Source organism: Mustela nigripes, chromosome 16, assembly GCF_022355385.1.
Source record: "Mustela nigripes isolate SB6536 chromosome 16, MUSNIG.SB6536, whole genome shotgun sequence".
In the NCBI taxonomy this organism is placed as follows: domain Eukaryota; kingdom Metazoa; phylum Chordata; class Mammalia; order Carnivora; family Mustelidae; genus Mustela; species Mustela nigripes.
In genome coordinates, this window is record NC_081572.1 from 42,767,346 (window position 1) to 42,789,701 (window position 22,356).

At 38.1% G+C, this 22,356-nt stretch overlaps 1 protein-coding gene across 3 annotated transcripts in view; it reads right to left on the reverse strand.

Moving 5' to 3' along the window:
* The window catches only part of SSH2 (slingshot protein phosphatase 2), a 251,232-nt gene that overhangs the window by 62,016 nt on the left and 166,860 nt on the right, over positions 1-22,356 (reverse strand). The gene's annotated exons all lie outside the window — the stretch shown is intronic.

The window sequence follows — 22,356 nt, forward strand, 5'->3', positions numbered from 1 at the left end:
GAGCCATCCAGGCGATCTGGGAACATCTTTAGATAAGACAAGCATAAAGGTATAAATGCTTAAACTGGAGGAAACTGGAAACCCTCATCTTAATTCTTTTTTTTTCTTTTTAAAGATTTATTTATTTGAGAGAGAGAGAGTGCACACGGAAGTAGGGAGGTAGATGAGGGAGGGGAGCCCAAGACCCTGAGATCATGATGTGAGCCAAAAATCAAGAGTTGGGCACTCAACCAACTGAGCCACTCAGGTTCCCCTCTTATCTCTATTCTTTTTATTTATTTATTTTTTTAAGATTTATAGATTTGAGAAAGAGAGAGACAGAATGGTGGGGAGGGGCAGAGGGAGAGAGAAACTCTAAGCAGACTCCATGCTGACCAAAGAGCTGGCTGTGCGGCTGGATCCCATGACCCTGAAATCATGACCCAGGCTGAAAACAAGAGTCTGACGTTCAACTGACTGTGCCACCCATGAGTCCCTCATCTTAATTCTTAAATGTAGTATTTTTAACTTGTGACAGACAGATTGATAGGCAGCCATTTTCTGTGTGTTTTAAATAACTGGAAGCATAGTTAAAATTTTATACATCAAATGACTGCTATTAAATGTTGCAGGTGAGATGTGGTTATTTTTAGTTTACTTGAAATGATTAGCTAAAGGGGGAGAGGGGGAAACAAATTTTGAAATTTGGAAAATGCTAAGCTTTCTGGTAAGAAATTTTAATTTTTATTTACATTTTCTTTAAGATATAAAAGGTTGATAATTTATGTAGTTAAACTGAACCATAACCATCGGTGATCAGAGAGCAGGTAATTGCAGCCCACGGAAAAAGTTATGACCTGGGAATTTAAAAAATAAGATCCTGAAGTTTTTGTTTAATTGCATCGATTTCTATATTTATGAGAATTTATAAACTGCAGTAAGTTCTGAATGAGATTAATCTTGTCTAATATAAGTAAATGTGTCTATAGACTGTGATCTCTCTAAACTAAAAAGTACAGTACTTGGAACTATGTTCTTTATGATTATAGTGTTGATAAAGTACTAATACACAGAAAATGAAGGAATTACACAGTGTAAAAAAAAAAAAAGTCGTGTCCTTAACAAATATTAGTTATTGTTACTGGGTCTGTGATTATCATAACAGCATCTGATTAGGTTCTAATCAGATGTAAATGATGTTACAATACTTAAGTTACTAATAATAGACTCAAAGTTTGCCAAAAAAATTTTGTTTAAAATACACACACACCATGCTGAAGTGTTACTCAAAACTTTACTTTCACTGACTTGCATTCCCACATGCAGTGAAAGGATGACACAGGAAATCGGTTTAACCTATGGAGTTTGCCATGTTAATACCATTTTTCATGTAAATGACAGCTCAACAGAGTTGGAGATTTACTGTTCAGAATAGCAGTAATATAATTACTAGTAAATATCCACAGAAAAGAGAAAATATATTGGAACTATTTCATACCAACAGACTAAGCCTTTTAAATGGGAGTGCCTGGGTGGCCCAGTGGATTAAGCCCCTGCCTTTGGCTCAGATCATGATCTCAGGGTCCTGGGATCGAGCCTCGCATTGGGCTCTCTGCTCAGCAGAGAGCCTGCTTCCCCTCTGCCTTTCTGCCTACTTGTGATCTCTCTCTCTGTGTCAAATAAATAAATAGAATCTTAAAAAAAAATGTTACTCACAAACTTTGAAAAGGATAGAACTTCTAAAACATTAATGGCAAAATTTAGAATCATATAATGGAGGGTTCCAAGTTTGCTTATAAGTATGTTTATGCAGAGTTAGCTAATGTATTATAAATTACGCTGCCTACTCAACATTTCTGCTTGGAAATCCAATTGGTGTCTCAAATTTACATTGACAAAACAAAGCTCTGGAGTCCCTATAAACCTGATCCCTAGTCTTTTTTTTTTTTTTTTTTTAAGATTTTATTTATTTATTTGATAGAGAGAGATCACAAGTAGATGGAGAGGCAGGCAGAGAGAGAGAGAGAGAGAGAGAGATGGAAGCAGGCTCCCTGCTGAGCAGAGAGCCCGACGCGGGACTCGATCCCAGGACCCTGAGATCATGACCTGAGCCGAAGGCAGCGGCTTAACCCACTGAGCCACCCAGGCGCCCCTGATCCCTAGTCTTATCCACCCAAATTGTTTGAGCCAAATACTTGACAGTCATCCTTGGTTTCTCTTTTTTCCTGCAATAATATGTATCCTAATTCATCAGCAAGACCTGAGGGCTATACTTCCAAATATATCTTGAGTCTGCCTACTTAGTTCTATTACTACTCTGACAACGTCCATGGCACCATCATTTTTCAAAACTTAGATCACTGTTAAAGGGTTTTTTTTTCAAGCTTTTTATTATAGAAAATTACAAACATAAACAGAAATAGAGGGGATGATATAATGAACCTCCATATTCTCTCACATTTCAGCTTTAATCCAAGGCCAATCTTTGTTTCTTCTGAGTCCTTACTCTCTTTACCTTGTCCCTGAAGTGAAACTAATCCCAGACATTCTATCAGCAAAAAGTCTCTTAACTAGCCTGTCTGCAACCACTTCTGCACTGCTGCTATCCACTTACCAAAGAGCAACCAGAGGGATTCTATATATACAAAATACACAGATATATCATGTGTTTCCCTTTGTACTTACAAAGAAAAGCTGAAGTCTTTAGCTTAGACTTCAAGGTCCTGTAACATCCAATAATACATTACTTTTCTGATTTTGTACTACCTCCCCTTTTGTTCACTTGCTATAGTTGCACTGGTCTCTTTTATTTCTTCTGTGTTTCAGGCCCCTTCTTAGGTCCTTTGTGCTTTTCCTTCTCTTTTAAAAAAAAAAAAGATTTTATTTATTTGAGAGAGAGAGAGGGAGAACATGCAGGGGAGGGGCAGAGAGAGGGGGAGAAGCTCCCTTCAGCAGGGAGCCCCAGACACAAGGGGCTCAATCCCAGAACCCTGGGATAATGATCGAGCCAAAGGCGGGCGCTCAACCAACTGAGCCACCCAGGCACCTTATGCTTTTTATTTTCTACGTGGGATAATTTTCTCTTGGCCTGTCACTATTTAAGCCACAGCTCCAGTATCATCACCTCTTCCCCATCCCTGTCATACTCTATCCTTATTTACTTGTATACTTGATTATGGTTATGTCCTTATGAGAGAATATAAGTTCAATGAAGAGTGAGGATTTTATTTTGCTCAGTACATAATCCTCAACATTGGAAATAGTGCCAAATGCATATTAGGTGATCAATAGCTATTTAAGGATGAATCAATTCATCCCAGAGTTCTTCCCACACAGTTTTAGCTGTCCTGTCATTGCAGCAGGAAATGTAATTTAGGACAAGGAAACAGAAATCCTGTAATTTCACATGTAAAAAATAATTGTTACAGAACTCAATATATGTGGCAGATTAATGGATTGTAAATACAAATGTCTGATGATACATTAATTGGCAAATAAAATTAAATCACCTCTATAATGTTGTCAGTCGTTGACTCAACTTTATCCTTTAAGTAAGAGGCACAAAGCTGATAAACTTTTGAACTAACTTGCCAAATAGATTGGAACATGTCTTCTAAAAACAAATACAAGAAGTCATGGATGCCACTTTAAAAATCTGCATGCTGGCTGGGAGGGGCCGCCTTTATTTTGTTTTGTTTTCATCTTTAAATAAAGCATTACGCTCTTGTGGTCTGTTGCACAAGTCTTGTCTCTTGTTACGTTCGTGGTATGCACATGTCACCCTGCTGTGGGTCACTGTGTTTCAGTCACATTACGGGAACAACCTAAAACAAAATGTCTTGAGTGACAGGATGAGTGGGGTACACCACAGACAGGAAATGAAATTCACACTTCTGCCAACACAGCAACTGTCTGCTTTACCAAATGAAAATATTAAAAAAATACAGACTAATATTCTACCTATCACCAGACAAAGTTACAGCTATGTGCACTTTGGTTTCCGGTAAGCAAAGTGGTCTCAACATCCACAAAAGAAGTGTATTTGTAGAGAGCTTAAAACAACCAAGCATACTTTAGTCGTTCCTTTTGTGAGACAGAAGTAGTTTCTCTTTGACAAACACTAGCTTAAGAACAAACTTCCTGGTTTGATACATTTATTGTTGCTCATGCTTTAAAGCAAACCTAAGTGTGTTCTTTAAAATGTGTGTAGTGCTTTCACACTCGGTTAGGTGGAACCAAGGACCCTTGGTTAATTCAAAGCTACCTGGAAAATTCCTGATGGTGAAAGAAAGACCAGGAGTCAAATTCACATACAGTATAAAAGAAAAGATGTTTTTCTATTGGAATCATTTACATAAATCTCAATGAACTTTTCTGATACAACAAAAATGCACAGCAGATACACCTGTGTCAAATAAATAAGTAATAAATAAGTCAGGAGACTGCCATAGTAGGTATGGTACTGGCTCCCAGAGAGTCATGGCAGACACACTCTGGATGGTACAGTCAATTCTCTTTTATTCTGTGGTCCCAGATTAGGACTCTCCAGTTATCATGAAAGTGGCATATACTGTTGGTTACAGGGATCAGGAATAAAAGCATGGCTGATTACAAAAATCCCTTATCATCACTGAGCAAAAGTCAAAGCTCTATAAATACTATAAAAAATAGGATAGCAGTATGATGGTGTGGAAATGAAAAAATGAAATTCACAACCAACAGAGTTAGGTGGTTCAAACTGAACTTGAAAATTAAATGATTTATTTGCATATGATATATGATCATATTATATGTGAATTTTATCACATGTACTTCAGCATAAGGTAAAAGCTTAGTATATTTTGCTGTAACAGCAAGAGATTAATTTATATAAATATTGGTCTTCCTGAAAATTCAATCAACATAGATTTGGTCTCTATTTAAAAATTTGGGGAGCAAGTGAAAACTTTTTTTTTTTAATTAATTTTTTATTTTTTATAAACATATATTTTTATCCCCAGGGGTACAGGTCTGTGAATCACCAGGTTTACACACTTCACAGCACTCACCAAAGCACATACCCTCCCCAGCAAGTGAAAACTTTTACACATTTTTTGAGTTGACCAATTCTGGACCAGAAACAGGACTTCTCCAGTAAATTTTATGGAGCCACTCAGAGGTGATTACAGTTGCCTGAATTAGACACAAATCCAAAAGCTTTCTTGGTCTAAAGATGGAGAGTATTTAGCTGCTTGATAAGAAAATGACACAGGAGGGACGCCTGGGTGGCTCAGTTGGTTGGACGACTGCCTTCGGCTCAGGTCATGATCCTGGATTCCTGGGATCGAGTCCCGCATCGGGCTCCCAGCTCCACAGGGAGTCTGCTTCTCCCTCTGACCTTCTCCTCGCTCATGCTCTCTCTCGCTGTCTCTCTCTCAAATAAATAAATAAAATATTAAAAAAAAAAAAAAAAAAAAAAAAAAAAAAGAAAATGACACAGGATTATCTTGATAAGAAAATGACACAGTGACCAACTTCAGAATACAGCTGAAGATCATCTATTCCTCTCTTGCCATAAGACTGCTTGCTCAACAGAGAGAAAATAATTCCTAGTTAGACATATGAATAGCTAATAATAACTAACTTGACTGGATACCTAGAGTATGCTGGGCATTAAGCTGAGCACTTGACATTATTTCATTTAATCTTCACAACAATCCTATGAAGTAAGTACTATTTTTTACCCCCAATTTACACATAAGAGACTGATGGACTCAAGAGATTCTGAGTTATTTGCCCAAGATCAGACATCTGGTAATCCTCAGAGCAAGAATTCAGACCAAGATTTGACTTGAAACTTAATGCTCTGAATAGTCACTCTCTACTCTGCTGTTTCAGTTTTATGATATAGTTTATGTAAAATGAAATACAATGTTTTCCTACAGAGCTTTCAACAGAACTGAATTTAAAAGTAGACTACAGGAGTGAAAGAAAAGGACTGAAATAAATCCAGATCTCAACTCTTCTCTTGCCTTTTTTTTGTTTCCCTTATCAAGGGCACGAATAGAAAGACTTTACTAAGGGGAATCAAGAACATCTGGCTGAGAGATGAATCCAGATGGGTTAGAGAGTAGAGAAAAGAACTGTAACTTCTGTTGGGAATGACAGTAGCATTTCAGTCTTGAAAATGGAGGAAAGATTACTCTGCTTTAAACAGATCTGGGGAAGCACTCTGTGCCAATCTCTCTTGATCAAAATCACTTCCCAGAGCATGAAATTTCTTAACTGGCAGTTTATTCTCAGGCACAGTGTAGAGGAAAAGGTCAACCAATGGAAGAAAATACTTAACTGTTCTGAGGTTGGAATTTTTTCTAAAGATTTTATTTATTTAAAAAAAATAAAGATTTTACTTATTGAGAGAGAAAGAGAACACAAGAACGTTAATAACAGAGCACAAGTCGGGGGGTGGTGAGAGGGAGAGGGAGATGCAGACTCCCTGCTGAACAGGAGCCAGACACGGGGCTCATCCCCAAGACCCCAAGATCATGACTAGAGTGCAAGACAGATGTTTAACTGACTAAGCCACCCAGGCGTCCCGAGGTTGGAATAGTTTTTGAAGAATGTAGCCAGTGTGATCATCCATGACCAGCAGAAAGGCTAAGGAAGCAAAAGAAAGCAATAACACACCAGGCCAAATTGCAGAGTGTCAGCTGGATACACAGTCTTCTATTTTGCATACAAAATACATGAAGAGATGGATCGTTTACTATGGGAAGTTGGGTTTCAGAGAGTGGATATAATAGTTTTACTTCAATATTAAAATTAAGGAAGTAGATTTTCATGTTTATAGTGTTTGTGATGTTTGGTATTTCTGCCGAAGCCAAAATTTATAGGTAAATTACATTTTACTTATAAATTGCACAAAGTGAGATGGCTGCCATTTATATAAAACTAAAATACACACAATCTGAACTGATTGTTTTATTTTTGTCTTGAGGTATATTCATCTAGGGGTAAGTTTCAAACATATTCTACCCTAACATTCTCCCTTTCTTAATAAGTGTTCTCTGATTATTTGTTTAATTTTCAGATTCAGAGGACTAGGGCAGCTTCTGTCAATTCCTTAGTTGGAGAAGAGTTCATGTCCCTACTTGGTGTGACTGTATCATATAGAAAGGAAATTTTGAAACAAAAAATATCAGACCAGAGGCCAAAAGACTACAGAACTATCAATGCCACTGCCTACTGAAAAGCTTGGCTAACTCCAAATATCAGAAAGAAAACATGGCTGCAAAAGTCAAAAGCATATTTCCGAGTAGTGAGAAAAAGTTTGATTCTATAATCCTAAAGGAACTCAGGGACTAGACTATAATGGGAGAAAGTCTAAATTCAAATAACATACATACTCTTTTCTGTAATTAAACATTCTCACCCCATCCCCACCCTTGCATGGGCATACTTCCAAATGACAGTATTAGAACAGTAATCAATACGGAGCCTTCCCCAGGTATAAACTCCAGACACACGCCTATGCATGCAGACAGTAGGATTATTTCTCTCCTCATAGGCAGACAAGCAGAGGTTGGGGTACATGAGTAGACCAATTATTGGCAAAGTAAAGAAGAACTTAGGACTCCAGTTCTTACTCATTAACTATAACCATCAGACATTTTAGTCCCAGCTAATCTTCCACTTATACTTTCTTGCACAATGTCCAGCAAAACTGTCCTCAGATACAGCTGTTTGTTTTCCCCCTTTCCTACTTTTCTACAATCTAAGAAGAAAAGCAAAGTTCTGCTTGTTGAAGGCTGAGGGACAAACTCCTTCAACCATCCTGATCTTTTCCCTATAAACCATAAACAGAAGAAAAAAACGCAGAAAATCCCTTTTGTTTTGTTCATTTTGGATGCTCATTTACTTGGTAAGATCTTGTGATGATTCCATTTTGCCTCAAAGATGTGCATTTTAGAAATATTCAGAAACATAATGTAGAACCAGTAATTTTACCACTGGCCATATAACTCAACCTTCCAATTTCTACAGATTGGGGTACATCTGAATTGACATTTGTTATTTTTGGCTGTCCAGCAACAGATGTCTCCTTCCTAATCTCCCTCTGGTCTCCATTTGGGGAATACTCCCAAATGTGCATGGTCTTGGTGGCCCCCAACTCTGGAACTGTAAGGGGCCTTGCAGGAACTTGGCATGTGGTTTAGGCCTGGCTAGCTGAAATGCTCCCCAAATCTTTTTTTTTTTTTTAAGATTTTATTTATTTATTTGAGAGAGAGAGAGAGAGTGAGAGAGCATGAGAGGGGAGAAGGTCAGAGGGAGAAGGAGACTCCCCATGGAGCTGGAAGCCTATGTGGAACTCGATCCCGGGACTGCAGGATCATCACCTGAGCTGAAGGCAGTTGTCCAACCAACTGAGCCACCCAGGCGCCCCATCCCCAAATCTTAAGACAAGTTATCCAAAGGAGTAGAGAGAGTGAGGGACGGTCACATTCACCGTGGGAAGAAAAAGGTATAGACCAGTCTGTTCTTACTCCCTGGGCCTCCCTGAATGCCCTTGGCTCCTGTCTGTTCTTGAAGCCTCCTGTCTATTAGGTGAGCTCTGATTGCCTTCTAACAAATATTCTGGTAAAGATAGTTAAAATTCATTTCTGAACTTGCAACAGAAAATCTGATATATCAATTGCAGTTCAAAGAATTTAATGACTTGTCACATGTCACACAGCTAGTTAGTTAGACCTTAGACTAAGCCCCATGTCATCTGACACTCAGGGCAGCACTTTAACCCTTTATTCTGAGTTAGTAATTCCCACAACAGGACATACTGTGGGCCTAATAATCTGAAGCAACCCAGCAGTTAAAAACACATCTGGTCAGTTCATCTAAAGAGAACAAAGACAGGATTTTACTGCAAAGCCTGGTGTGATATTTGTTCTATTTTTCACAGTATCCTGAAGACAAAGTTCAGGTTTGAGTGGGGAAAAGTTTAGACATATTCCCGTGAGGCAGGTACTTTCACACTGTTTCCTTAAAGTTGCTTCTTTTCCTTTTTTCCTTAATATTTATTGACTGTTAAACACTGCTTAAAAAATATATGAAAAACTAGATGCCAAAAACAAAAAGTTAGGAAGACTGTGGGCCTTAGGAAGGAGGGCAAGATGGCCTACATGAGAAAAGAACTGGAAAGAAAAAGAGGGAGGACTCAATAAATAAAATCAGAAATGAAAAGAGAACTGACATCACAGAAATATAAAGGATTCTAAGAGACTAGTATGAAAAATTAGGTGCCAACAAACTGGACTACCCAGAAGAAATGGATACCTAAGTACCTGGAAACATACAATCTTCCCAAATTGAACCAGGGAGAAACAGAAAATTGGAACAGAACAATTACTAGCAACAAGACTGAACTGGCAATAAAAAAACTCAAACTCAACAAACACAAGTCCAGGACTAAATGGCTTCACAGGTGAATTCTACCAAACATTTAAAGAGTTAATACCTACTCTTCTCAAACTATTCCAAAACACAGAAGAAGAAGGAAAACTTTCAACTTTATTCCATGAGGCCAGCATTACCCAGATACCAAAACCAGACAAAGACACTCCACAAAAAAAGGTAACTAACAGCCAATACCCCTGATGAACATGGATGCAAAAATCCTCAACAAAATAGAGGTAGACAGAATTCAACAACATATTCAAAGGATCATTCACCATGATCAAGTGGTTCTTATTCCAGGATGGTTCAACATCTGCAAATCAATCAACATAATATACACATCACATTAACAAAATGATGGATAAAAACCATATGATCATCTTGATAGATGCAGAAAAAAGCCTATGACAAAATTCAGCATCTGTTCATGATAAAAACTCTCAACATAGTGGGTTTAGAGGGAAGAGACCTCAATATAACAAAGGCCATATATGAGTGAGAATCTTGTTCTCAGGAAGGTCTTCTTCCAAGGAGAGGAGAAACTGCCTCAGCTCAAAGAGCCCATTTCCTTTACAGGCTGAATTACACGTTTCTCAGTCCTGTGGCTGAGAACTCTGGACTTGAACACTTCTCTTTCAAAAGGTAAAGCTTAAAAACTGTTTGGACCAAAAAGCAAATGCCCCGAATAGTTCCTTCTCAGTATTTAAATTGCCAGATGCATTGGTTACCAAGACATGACCAATATTACTAGAGACCAAATTTAAAATAGTTGGTGGGAATAAACAAAACAAGACAAACAAAAGAATACTAACTCAGAAACTGTACAGCATTTGAAAAATTACTTCATTTGCATGATTCAACAAATGTCTTTCCAGGTATTTAAAACACACCTGCAGAAGGAATGCAAGCTGGGCTTTTAAGCACTTGGCCAAAACGTCAAACCCAAATCTGTTTTCAGATTTCTCTTTCACTCTAATGCAAAGCTGCTTCTTCTTTTTAAGATTTTATTTATTTATTTGTGTGTGTGTGTGTGTGTGTGTGAGAGAGAGAGAGAGAATATGACTGGGGGAACCTCTTCTGAGCAAGAGGACTGACAAAGGGCTCGATCCCAGGACCTTGGGATCATGACCTGAGCTGAAGGCAGATGCTTAACTGACTGAGCCACCCAGGCACCCTAATGCAAAGCTTCTTATGAGGCCGAGGCCATCCTCTATTCTTTGCTGCAGTCACCTTCTGATATCCTTGTCACTATCTTTTATTTAATACCTTATCTAGCTCAATCTTCTCTACTTTCACTCTGATTTCTACACTAATCTTAAGAGATTCCATTGTTCATATAGATGAACATCCAGCAGTTTTTTCTCCAAATTTCTCATCCTCTTAATGTTCAAAGACCTTCACCTGGACTCTATTTAGATTTCTCTTTTTTTAAAAAAAGATTTTATTTATTTGACAGAGAGAGAGATCACAAGCAGGCAAAGAGGCAGAGCAGAGAGAGGGGAAGCAGGTTCCCTGCTGAGCAGAGAACCTGTTAAGGGACTACATCCCAGGACCCTGGGATCATGACCTGAGCCGAAGGCATAGGCTTAACCCACTGAGCCACCCAGGCGCCCCTCCATTTAGATTTCTTATTCCCAGAGCCCTTTTGGAAGGCATCAGATCTTGAGGGATTTGATTTCAGAAACCAGGCCCCCACTTTCTGACTATCCTCCCCTCTCGTGACTCTCCTGTGTTCACTCTTTTCACCACCCTCATGGCCACTTTATCCTATATATAGACACTTCTGATTAGTTATCTATTGCTGAATAACAAGTTACTTTGAAATGGAGAAGCTTAAAACAATAAAGATCCGTCATTATCTCACACAGTTTCTGTGGGTTAGGAATTCAGGAGCAGCTTAGCTGGGTGGTTCTGGCTCAGGGTCTCTTACCAGGATGCAGCCGGCATCTGAAGCCCTGAATAGGACTGAAAGATCTGCTTCTAAAATGGCTCGGTCAGATGGCCACTGATCCAAGACCTCAGTTCTTTGCTATGTAAACTTCTGTACTGTGCTTGTTGAGTACTCTTATGACAGGGCAGCTGTCCTTCCCCAGAGTAAGCGATCCAGAGAGACCAAGGCAGAAGTGCAATGTTTTATGATTTAACCTTGGAAGTTACACATAATTTCTTTTTAAGATTATTTATTTATTTTTAAAGATTTACTTTTTTTTTTTTTAAAGAGAGAATGAGTGTGTGTGCAAGCAGGGGGATCAACGGAGGGAGGAGAGAAATCCCCAGACTCTTCGCTGAGCACAGAGTCCCATGCAGGGATCAATCTCACCATCCCAAGGCCATGGCCTGAGCCGAAATCAAAAGTCACACGCTCAGCTGACTGGCGCACCCAGGTACCCCTGGCAGACCATAACTTCTGCAACACACTACTAGTACACACATCCACCATATTTAATGTAGGAGGGAGAATATATAGGGATATAAATACCACAAGTCCAGAATCAAAGGGAACCATCATGAAAGCTGGTTGCTACAACTTCCACACTGGTTCTATAGCTCAGATCACCAGAGACTTATAACTATACAACCAACTGTCTACCAGATAGCTTTTTGTTGATAGTAATGACAACAACTTTACCATTATTTCACAAACTTTTATTTGAAAACTTGCAATCTGGAACAATGGCATATCCACCAAAATGTTCTCTTTGGGAGTTGTGTCACGGTGGTGGAAGTGGTTAGGTGTTGGTACTGAGCATCATAAAATAAACTTAAAGAAGATGTTGTAATTATCATTTGTTGAATACCCACCCTGTGTTAGGCATGATTTTATATCACTATCTCACAACAACTCTATGAAAGGAAGTCATTCTTCCCATTTCATAGATGAAGGTGCATAGAGGAGAGTAACTTGCCTAAGCTTACCAATTACACAATCATTAGGATAGAGCAAGGATAAAAATCTAGGCCTATTTCCAAGTTTTTTTTTTTTTTTTTTTTTTTTTTTTAAATTCCATTCCATGACTTCTTTAGCAGTTTGAGTTCTTTGCCTCTTCTGCACAATGCAGTCCCATTGCAGCCTACCCACCAGGCTAGCAATTGGGTTCTAAATGAGATTTCTCGGGGCATCTAGGTGGCTCAGTGGGTTAAAGCCTCTGCCTTTGGCCCAGGTCATGATCCCAGGGTCCTGGGATCAAGCCCCACATTGGGCTCTCTGCTCAGTGGGGAGCCTGCTTCCTCCTCTCTCTCTGCCTGCTTGTGATCTCTGTCTGTCAAATAAATAAATAAAATTGTTTAAAAAAAAAAAACCTTTAAAAAAATAAAATAAATGAGATTTCTCAAACATCAGAAAACCAAGCATTGGTTTCTTTCTTTCTTTCTTTTTAAATTGAGTCAGTCCAGTGTTCAGTGTTACTTTACTGCAGTCCTACAAGTAATTCTTAAAACTCCATGGCCACAAACATTTAATGCAGTCTGTAAAATACTAGTCTATCAATTTTCATTATCAAACCATTTCTCTTAAGTTGTTCTCTGCCTTATTAGGCTAAGAAAATGAAATAATTTGCTAATACACTCTTAAAAGTCCCTCAAAAATGTGTATTTTTGAGATTTTATCTTTTTAAGTTACCTCTACATCAAACGTGGGGCTCAAATCACAACGCTCAGAGCAAGAGTCTCATGCTCTTCCTATTGAGTTAGCCAGGTGCCACCAAAATAGTAATTCTTAAATAAAAAAACAAAAGGGACTAGAGAAAGGCATGGCAAAATATGCTGAATGTCTTTTAAATCTATTGCCTGGTTTTCTTTACTATCACCACACTGACTTTAAAGTCCTTGGGCAAATCCTTATTTTTATAACTATTTTAATGCATATTACAGATCACCCTGGCCCTGTACTAACACACAATGAAATCCAAGAGGAACACTGTTGCCAGGGTTTAGGTTCTGACACCTAAAAACAGTTAACTTTTGTAAAATAGTGATGATGATGATGGAGGAAGAGAAGGAAGAAAAGAAGAGAAAAGAAAAATAGCAACAAGCAAAGTTCAAAGGACAATTTAAGGAGTTGTTAAAAAAAGAAAAAGAAAAAGAAAGCAAATAACAGTCTCAGGCCTTAATTAGCTCACGGTTTTTAACCAATCCAATGTTCCTTCCTTCCTACTTTTTTCCTCCTTAATCTTTACAGACTCATCATAGATTGCACCACCACTAGAGATAGAAAAGTTTACCCCACTGGTTCCTTGCAAATTTAATATCTTGAGTTTTCTTGATGGCTGATCTAATATTTAATAATTAATTTTTCAAATTTACTAAATGTTACATTTTATTTTTTATTTTTTTTTTTTAAAAGATTTTATTTATTTATTTGTAAGAGAGAGAGAGTGAGAGCGAGCACAGGCAGACAGAGTGGAAGGCAGAGTCAGAGGGAGAAGCAGGCTCCCTGCGGAGCAAGGAGCCCGATGTGGGACTCGATCCCAGGACGCTGGGATCATGACCTGAGCCGAAGGCAGCTGCTTAACCAACTGAGCCACCCAGGCGTCCCTAAATGTTACATTTTAGATCAATTTATGAAGAAGCAATGAACAAGGCACTTCCTTCTCTATTTTCCAAATACTATTCATAAGAAATCAGAAAGCTAGAGACAAAGAGATCACACAGTAGTATTTTGCAATACTCTAGAGTGCAATCTGAAGCAATGAGAATTCCAAACATTTTAGTTAGGATTTCGAAAAAAAGAAAAATATTCCAATCAAAATGATCCAAGTGTAAATTACAATTTCATATGTGTTTTAAAGAAAAAAAGTTGAAACATCACATATTTTCGGGGCACCTGGCTGGTTCAGTCAGTGAAGCATGCAACTCTTGATCTTGGGGTTGTTAAGTTTAAGCCCCATGTTGGGTGTAGAGATCACTTAAAAATAAAATCTTTCATTTAAAAAAATTTTTTAATTTTTTAAAAAGATTTTATTTATTTATTTGACAGACGATGATCACAAGTAGGCAGAGAAGCAGGCAGGAGAGAGAGGGGGAAGCAGGCTCCCCACTGAGCAGAGAGCTCGATGTGGGACTTGATCCCAGGACCCTGGGATCATGACCTGAGCCGAAGGCAGAGCTTTAACCCACTGAGCCACTCAGGCACCCCAAAAATAAAATCTTAAAAAAAAAAAAAAAAAAGTCACATTATTTGCTTCCGTGTAGCAACAGACATTGCACTACAATCCCATACCTAGACTGGTTTTAGGTACTGGTTGAGCAATGTCCTATAAGCTCCCAAATGGCAACTCAAGATACAGAAAAACATAAGGAACAAAAGGAAATGATTTTAACTGCCAAAGGAAAAATTTTTGCACAATGACTGGAAGGAGAGCTGCAATCCTAATCCTACCATTTTCTCACATGGTAGTAGGCAGCTAGGAGGCTATAATGTGAGTCTCCTAGACTTGCTCTGTCATCCGGAGACCCTAACACTCCAGAGATTCATCCTTTAAATATATAAGCACAGGGGATCACAGTTTCTAAAAGGAAGGTGGGAAGATATTCCATCTTAGTAAAACAAGAAGATATGGTCCATTTCATTCTTTTTTGTAAAACAAGAAAGGAATAATGAGAGACATGGATATCATTATAGAACAAAAGGTGATACTATAGACAGCTTGATAAGGTTAAACAACCAGTTACAATTGAAGCATGGCTTTCCAGACTAGTCAGGTGGAAGAGTTAAAGCTTGCATACACAAAGGGCAAAAGATAGAGAAACATTTTTTTCTTTTGGCTGTATGAGTTGGTAAGTTTATTTATATTTACTGTGAATGCTGACTTATGTTTTCTATTTACGTTGCTTTTATTTTTCTTTTATATTTTCTGTCATCTATTAGGGTAAAAAATAATACGTTCTATTTCTATCTTAACGTGCATATCTTAAAACCTTAATAAGTAAATGTAACGCAGCAAATCAATAGTTTTACATCATAGACATGTTTTTTTTCTAAATAAGGCTGTCCTGGAGTAGGCCCAGTAACGTGCCTTAAAAAATCAATGTAATTTAAAATACCAGTTTTTAAGTGTTAAGGAAATTAAAAATCCTACACATACATATGTCCTACTTTTAAAAATAAAGGTTGGGTCTCAGCCATACTCTAAAAACGAGGATACTTGGGTGTAGGAAAGGAAAATAAAAACTAGAGCTCACTAACAAAATGCTGATAAAGTCACAATGCCCTTTCGGTAACTCAAGACCCAAAACCAAATTCTGCTACAGTCAGGGGGAAAAAAAGGGAAGTGGCTGTATAACAAATTACCTGGACTTCCGCTTAAGAAAAAGGCCATAATGAGGCAAAAAAAAAAAAAAAAAAAAAAAAGCATGTGAAGAACGGGAGGGTAATAAGCAGGAGTGGAAATGGCTCTTAGCAAAGGAAGGTGACATTGTGGGTGCTGGTTTTCTCTTTCTGCAAATCTCTCTTTAATGATATTGTTATACTGTGTTTTCAATTTTTAAAACGGAGCCTCCCCTCCCCCCCCTCCAAAAGAAGAGAGCAGAACAGGAAAACACATCGTGGGAACGGAGTCAAGCACACAGATGTTTTGCGTAAGCTGCTTTTCAGAGACATCTGCCTTTGTGCAAGACTTGAAAAAGTAAAGCTGTTGTCAACAAGTTCTCCAAAGTGAGGAGGGGTGGGGCCTGAGAGAAAGTGAGCTGTGAAGAAACCAGCAATTAGAACCCTAAGGGTTGAAAAACACAGTTTCTTAGATGAAGTTCCTCATTTATGAGCCACCCCTCTGCCCAAATGCTTTGCCCTCAGCAATGTCTGCTACTCAGATGAGGAGGACTCAAGCTGCCCACATGTCTCCCGGCCAGTGACTGAGGCTCTAGCAGCAGGGCCACTCAGCTCTTCGCAGTGCTGGCCTATTTCTGTAAGCAAGAGATAGGGCACAATCTCCTATGGAAAAATCTGAGTGGGAAGCAAGATGCTCTACTCCTCCCTTCTTGTTCCAACTCCAAATAAAAATGCTTATTATGCACAAAAGAATTCATGTAAAAGCAAAGATAATAAATAGTTTACCTGTTCCTATTCTCTTGCTTTCGTTTATTAACTTTTATTCTGTTTAGCAAGATGAATACTCCTAGATCTATATTGTTCACTTTTCCATGTAAGGCAGTGCCTTTGCCCTGCTTTACATAGTGCCCAGTCTAACGCCAGGTACAAAGTGTTTAGTAAATGTGATCTGCAAATGACAACAGGGCCGGTGCTGAAGACTCAAGCGCACTTTGGAGGACAATACAGTGTGAAAGTCTTTTCACAAAGTCTTTTACACAATACCGTGTAAAACCTCTTTTCTGGTGCTCACATATCAAGTGCCTAAGCCCACATGTCTGCAACACAGACTACAGGAAAAGGCTGCCTCTTTGTTGTTTGCAGTCTTCAATCATGCCTGATGCGAGTGGGGAACTTCTACTCACAAAAGAACTTTCCACTCGCTTGCAAAGTTCTCACAAAGTTCTATTTAGCCTTCGGTGTTGAACTTCCCTTTTCTGAGAAGTTGGGTGTGTTATGTGGGTTACTGTCCTACATCTGCCTTCTGGGCAAGTTAACTGCGAAAGATTTTAGACACCCCTTGTTCAGGCACAGGAGCCTCTGCTAGGTCCTATAAAAGCTCCACTTACTGCTATCATGACAATGGAGCTGATAATTTGTAGGTTTATGTAAATTTGTTAGGACAAAGCTACCTAAACTGTAAATCTAATCTCACTATACTGTGCAGAAGTAGAGGAAGGGCTGCAATAAAGATGGGGAGAGGTAAGCAGGACACAGATCTGAAAGGTCTTACACGACTTGCCAAAGAATTTGGGACTTTATTCTGAGGATAACAGCGATCTGAAATTTGCATTTTCAGAAAGATTTCTCCGACTACAGCATGGAGAATGGATTGGAAAGCGTTTGGGTGCCTAAGTAGCTCGGTTGGTTGGTTGATTGAGCCTTTGGCTCTGGTCATGATCCCAGAGTCCCGGAATCGAGTCCCGCATCGGGCTCCCAGCTCTGCGGGGGGTGGGGGGGTGTTTGCTTCTCCCTCTGACCTTCTCTCTCATGCTCTCTCTCAAATAAATACAATCTTAAAAGAAAAAAAAAAAACTTAGAAAAAGGGAGATAGATGTTACTTTGTATTCCAGGTGAGAAAACCACCGGGAATGAAGAAAGATATCTTGGGGGATATCAGTCTATCTTACTTTCTGGTACAAATGGAAGATTTGATCCATAAAGAAATTCAAATTGTCCGAAAAACCTGAGAGAGAAAAGCCTTGATTACTCAAATTCCTTGCCCTCAAAGGATGTCTTTTTCTTTGTAACTCCTGGCTCTTCAGACAGATCCTTTTTTCCCTTTAACAAATTCCAATGCTTCCAAGACTCTCACCCAGGAGGGTCAAAGAAACAAGTGTATTTACATGGCTCTTAGCTTTCATACCACCTGCTCTGGCCAAACTTTTCTCGAACTAGCTTTCTTTTTCTTGAGTTATACTTTGTTAACCCTCAGATTTTGAGCTAAAATCTGCCTTACCCTACTTTTCTGCCAGCTGACAGCCAATCATCCTGGACAAGTCCGAGAACCTTACAGGCAATTCTTCCTCACGTCACTTTGTTACCGCACATGTCTGTATCATTTCCTGCCAGGCACCAAACTCCCAGCATCAAGGAAGAACAGCTGAGGAGAATGTTTTTACACAAAGGACTTCCCTCCTTTCTTCTCCCCCATTAAACGGATATGACAACATGCTGATGATACAGTGAGGCTCAAGTTTAAATGAAAGATAATGCAGGTAGGTTCTGAAACCAACATCTTAAACTGTTCATAAAAGACAGCAAACTTAGTTGTCTGAACATAGTAATAAGCAAAAGATAATCAGAAATCTGAAACTAGCTTCCATCAAATAAAGGCAAGTAAATTTCATAAATTCATTTGTATTACATCAGAACAGAACATTAGTGAAGAACTGCTAAGGGAGTAGGGCTAAATCTTTTTGGTTGTCAGCTAAATTACAATACCTGTTATTAAAAACTATTAAAAGACAGAAAAAACACCCCAAAATAAAAACAAACTATTAAAAGTCATTTCCCTACCTCTAAAATCAGTTCTTGTGTAAAATACAGCTGTTGGGGAATTTTAAAAGAATTTATATTACAGATGAACCATACACAGGCTATCCAGAAGGAAGGCCTGGGTGAGTCTGGGGAATAGCATTTATTCAATATGGATCTAAATTATAGTGTAGTTGCCACGTTATAATAAGCAGCTATCTTTGCTTCTTACTTCTCTTCTACAAACGAGATCATAACAGTAAACAAGATGTTTGAGTGAAAGAGGATGGAAAATATGATAAGGTGGCTATATCAAACCTTTCCACAAATAGACTTCCAGTTCTCAGATTACTGCTTCCCCCAAGTCAGTGAAAACATGAACAGTAGGTGCACCCTTGCTGAGGACTCCACTGTCCAGAGTTTTCTAATCTCACTTGAACTATGGCTGAATGCTTTTGAGTCTGTTTTAGCACTTTAGGCAGATTCTCCACTTTACGAAAGAGGTCAGGGAAACACGTGTTAGTGTCTCACCTCTTGCAGGGAAACACATAAAGGTAGAGAGAAAAGCATGGAACTGACAGGTGGCCTGGAATTCTGTTCTGTCATTATGAATCACATTAATATCAGGTGAGACAACTGGATCTCAGTTTCCTGATAGAACATAAACTCCCCAAGTTTGTAATTTTTAATTATCACTATGAACCTTAAAAGCACTCCATTTGTTCAAGATGAAATCATCACCATATTTCAAGAGTTATTAAACAATTAAAAAAATACAACTAGGTTTTTCATAGCAGAAGAGATACTTCTTAAAGAATGTTCTAAAAAGTTATGTCACAATGGACAGACTTTCTGCAAACGTGACTTAAATCCTACTGATTCCTGTTCAGTAACCAAACAGTTAATTTGTTTACTGAAGTCAAGCTTCCACTAGAAAATCTTTATGCAAGTGGAATCCTATCCCTCCTACCCCCAGTGTTGGCTACTTAAGAAAAAAAAAAAAAGGGATAGGAAGACTGCCTGGGTTGTTTTACACTCATAAAGGAGGGTGATGGATGGCTGCTTGAGCCAATCAGTGGTATACTGAAGTCACCTGCACTGGCCATATTACTGATCATTTAGTCCTGTAAAATCACTGTACTTCTTTTTATTTGAATTTCTTCATCTGTAAAACAGGATTAGATATATCTACCTTGTTTCACGTGCTTAGGGATAAAGTATCCTTTCTTCTTAGTAGACAAAAGTTTGTGTAAGCTTTCTAGAAAGTTGCGAATATTGGGACTATCTAAATGTAATTTATTCTGAAGTACATAAACCTTAAGCTTTACCTTTTACATCCTGAATAAAGGTTAACTTTAGGTCAATTAAATAGAAAAAGAAATCATTCTTTAGGCATGTTTTCATATGGCATGAACTTCTGGCTTCTTTCTGAAGTGACTCACGTTAGTTTTAAAACAATTTATTGGTTTAGTGCAGACAACTTTTTACCTAAGGATGCTGAGCAGCTGGAAAGAGGATCTCAGCCTATAAGCAAAACTAGATCAGTGTCCCCACTTCTTTAAATTTAATTATAACACTAGTATTGAACACCAGTTAAGGTCATTCTACTGTCTCTCTCTCATATCGGCCAAGTCTACACCTTGCTATATTTAGACAAGGTATGCCTATCCCATAAAGACAGACTCAGACCTAGGCGTAGGATCACAGCAGTGGGGTTTTATTTCAGTTGAGCGGGGATGTCACTAAAAAAAAACTTGTAATGATGCATTCTTTAGCTACCAATAGAACAACCTATGCCCAATTTGATTTCCTTCTGAGCACACATATACTGTCTAGTATGCACAGAGCAATCTCTACCACAAACTCTGGGAATAACTAAAGCAAAACTGTGAGTATCTTTTAGGTAACTCACTTGCCAGGACTGCTTGCTATGTCTTAGCCAGAGACAAAGAGCTGCCCAGGTCCACAGGGTAAAACATTTCAACAGTTTGGTCTCCTGAGAACTGGAACAAATAGGTTTTCAACCCAGGAATCACCATTATATCACAACACTAGGGTCTGCCTGGGTAGTGTCCACTACTGCTCCAGCAGTGTCCAGCTGACAGCCACCAGGACCCAGCATCTGACAAAAGAGGAACCAAATGGAGGCCAAGCTGACTTATGTATTTACAAAAAGAAAGGAAGAAATTAATTAATTAAGTAATTAATTAAGGGAGAAATAGATTATGGAACTTGGATTTTGTAACAAAGAATGTATTAAACTGAGTCAGAGACATGGTAGAGCAGGTGACCAGGGAACCTGCTTGGCTAAACATATTTCCTTAAGTGGCTCCTAAATCTGGAATCAAAAAAGTGTGAGGAAAGTATCTTAAAGAAAAATACAATTGCCCTTAAGAGAAAGCTAAGAAAACCCCAAACAATCAGATATTTTGGTATCTCCCCAACTGACAGGGGAAAAAATTAAATACATTTAAAGAATGCACTAAATACACTTCTAAAACATAAGTATAATAAACAGAAATCTGTTTATCTTCATTCAGAGGAAACTGCACATTGCAATATGAACATTTCCACGGCAGGAAAGATAAGCAGATGTTGGATGTTTTCCCAAAGTCTCTCTGGTGTCACTGAAGAGGTTTATGAAATCTGCTTTACATTTTTTCAATTAACAGTTAATGCTAAAAAGACAACATTCTGAATGTTGTTTTTCTCTTCATAATGTATTTTAACATTTCTATAGTGACATATTTAAACAATAGTTACCAAAGATATAACTAAACATAGTTTATATGTTATACTTGTATCTTCATTTTCTAGTATTTGCTTCCAAACTAAAAGCTACATAAATAGTTCAGTACTTCAAAAAGAGTGAATTTTGAAAAACCCCATTTTGTTTCCTCTGCATCAAATCCTACTTAAAGAAAAATACCTGTATCTACATATTCTCAATTGACACTGAATACTGAAATAATCCTCTTAGAGGAAAAAAATTATAAGATAAAGTTGTTTTTTTTTTTTTAATAGGGTATTTCTGAGAGTTAAAATTTCTGAGAGTTAGTCGGAGTTTGCTCAAGGCTTTTTATATGCAAAACCCAGAATTTTTTGCCAAAGCAAATGGGCATTGGACTAAGGCCTAAATAAATAAATGAGATGGCAAGAAAGCAAAAATGGTACATAAAACTTGATTTGTTGCAGTTTTGAAAATTTATACATGGAGGCTGCAGAAATTGTGGTCTTAATGGCTTGGAGAATCCTCAAGCTTCAGTGTACTACTGAGTTTAACAGCATATTCATTACACTAAATGTCTATGTCCAGGGCAGTGGTCTCCCAAACCTCCCAACAACCTCTTTATAATTAACTTAGTAAGTATTTGGATTAAATGCAATTAGAAATTCAAATTCCTCTCATAACTTTTTCTTCAACGTAACAACTTTAAGTCATTTTTGCCTCCTTGGATATAGTTCAAAGCACCAAAAATTCTTTACCTGATATTGCTTCTTTTTATACTCACCACAAAGGTTGTGACTATTTGTTGAGGAACACAAATATTCAAGCTTTACAGTAATATTCTGAGTTTTCCTTAAGCAAATTCCATTCCTGGAGTATCTACTCCAAAATTATTATGAGAGAGAGAGAGAATTCAAAAGGCTGTACAATTCTTCTCAATAGAAAATATTAGTTCAGAATCTTTCAGTGTTGGGAAATTATGAGTGATTGTTTAAAAATGGAAAAATGAATCTTGCTGGTAAGGTCAAAAAGCTTAAAAAGAGTTTACTTAATTTCTAAGTCAAATGTCTGAAACAGTCTATTCCAGGTTCTTAATTTGAGGCGTGAGAGGGGGTTGGGAGGCAAGGTCACTATATTCCTTTGAGAATTTGATGAAAGC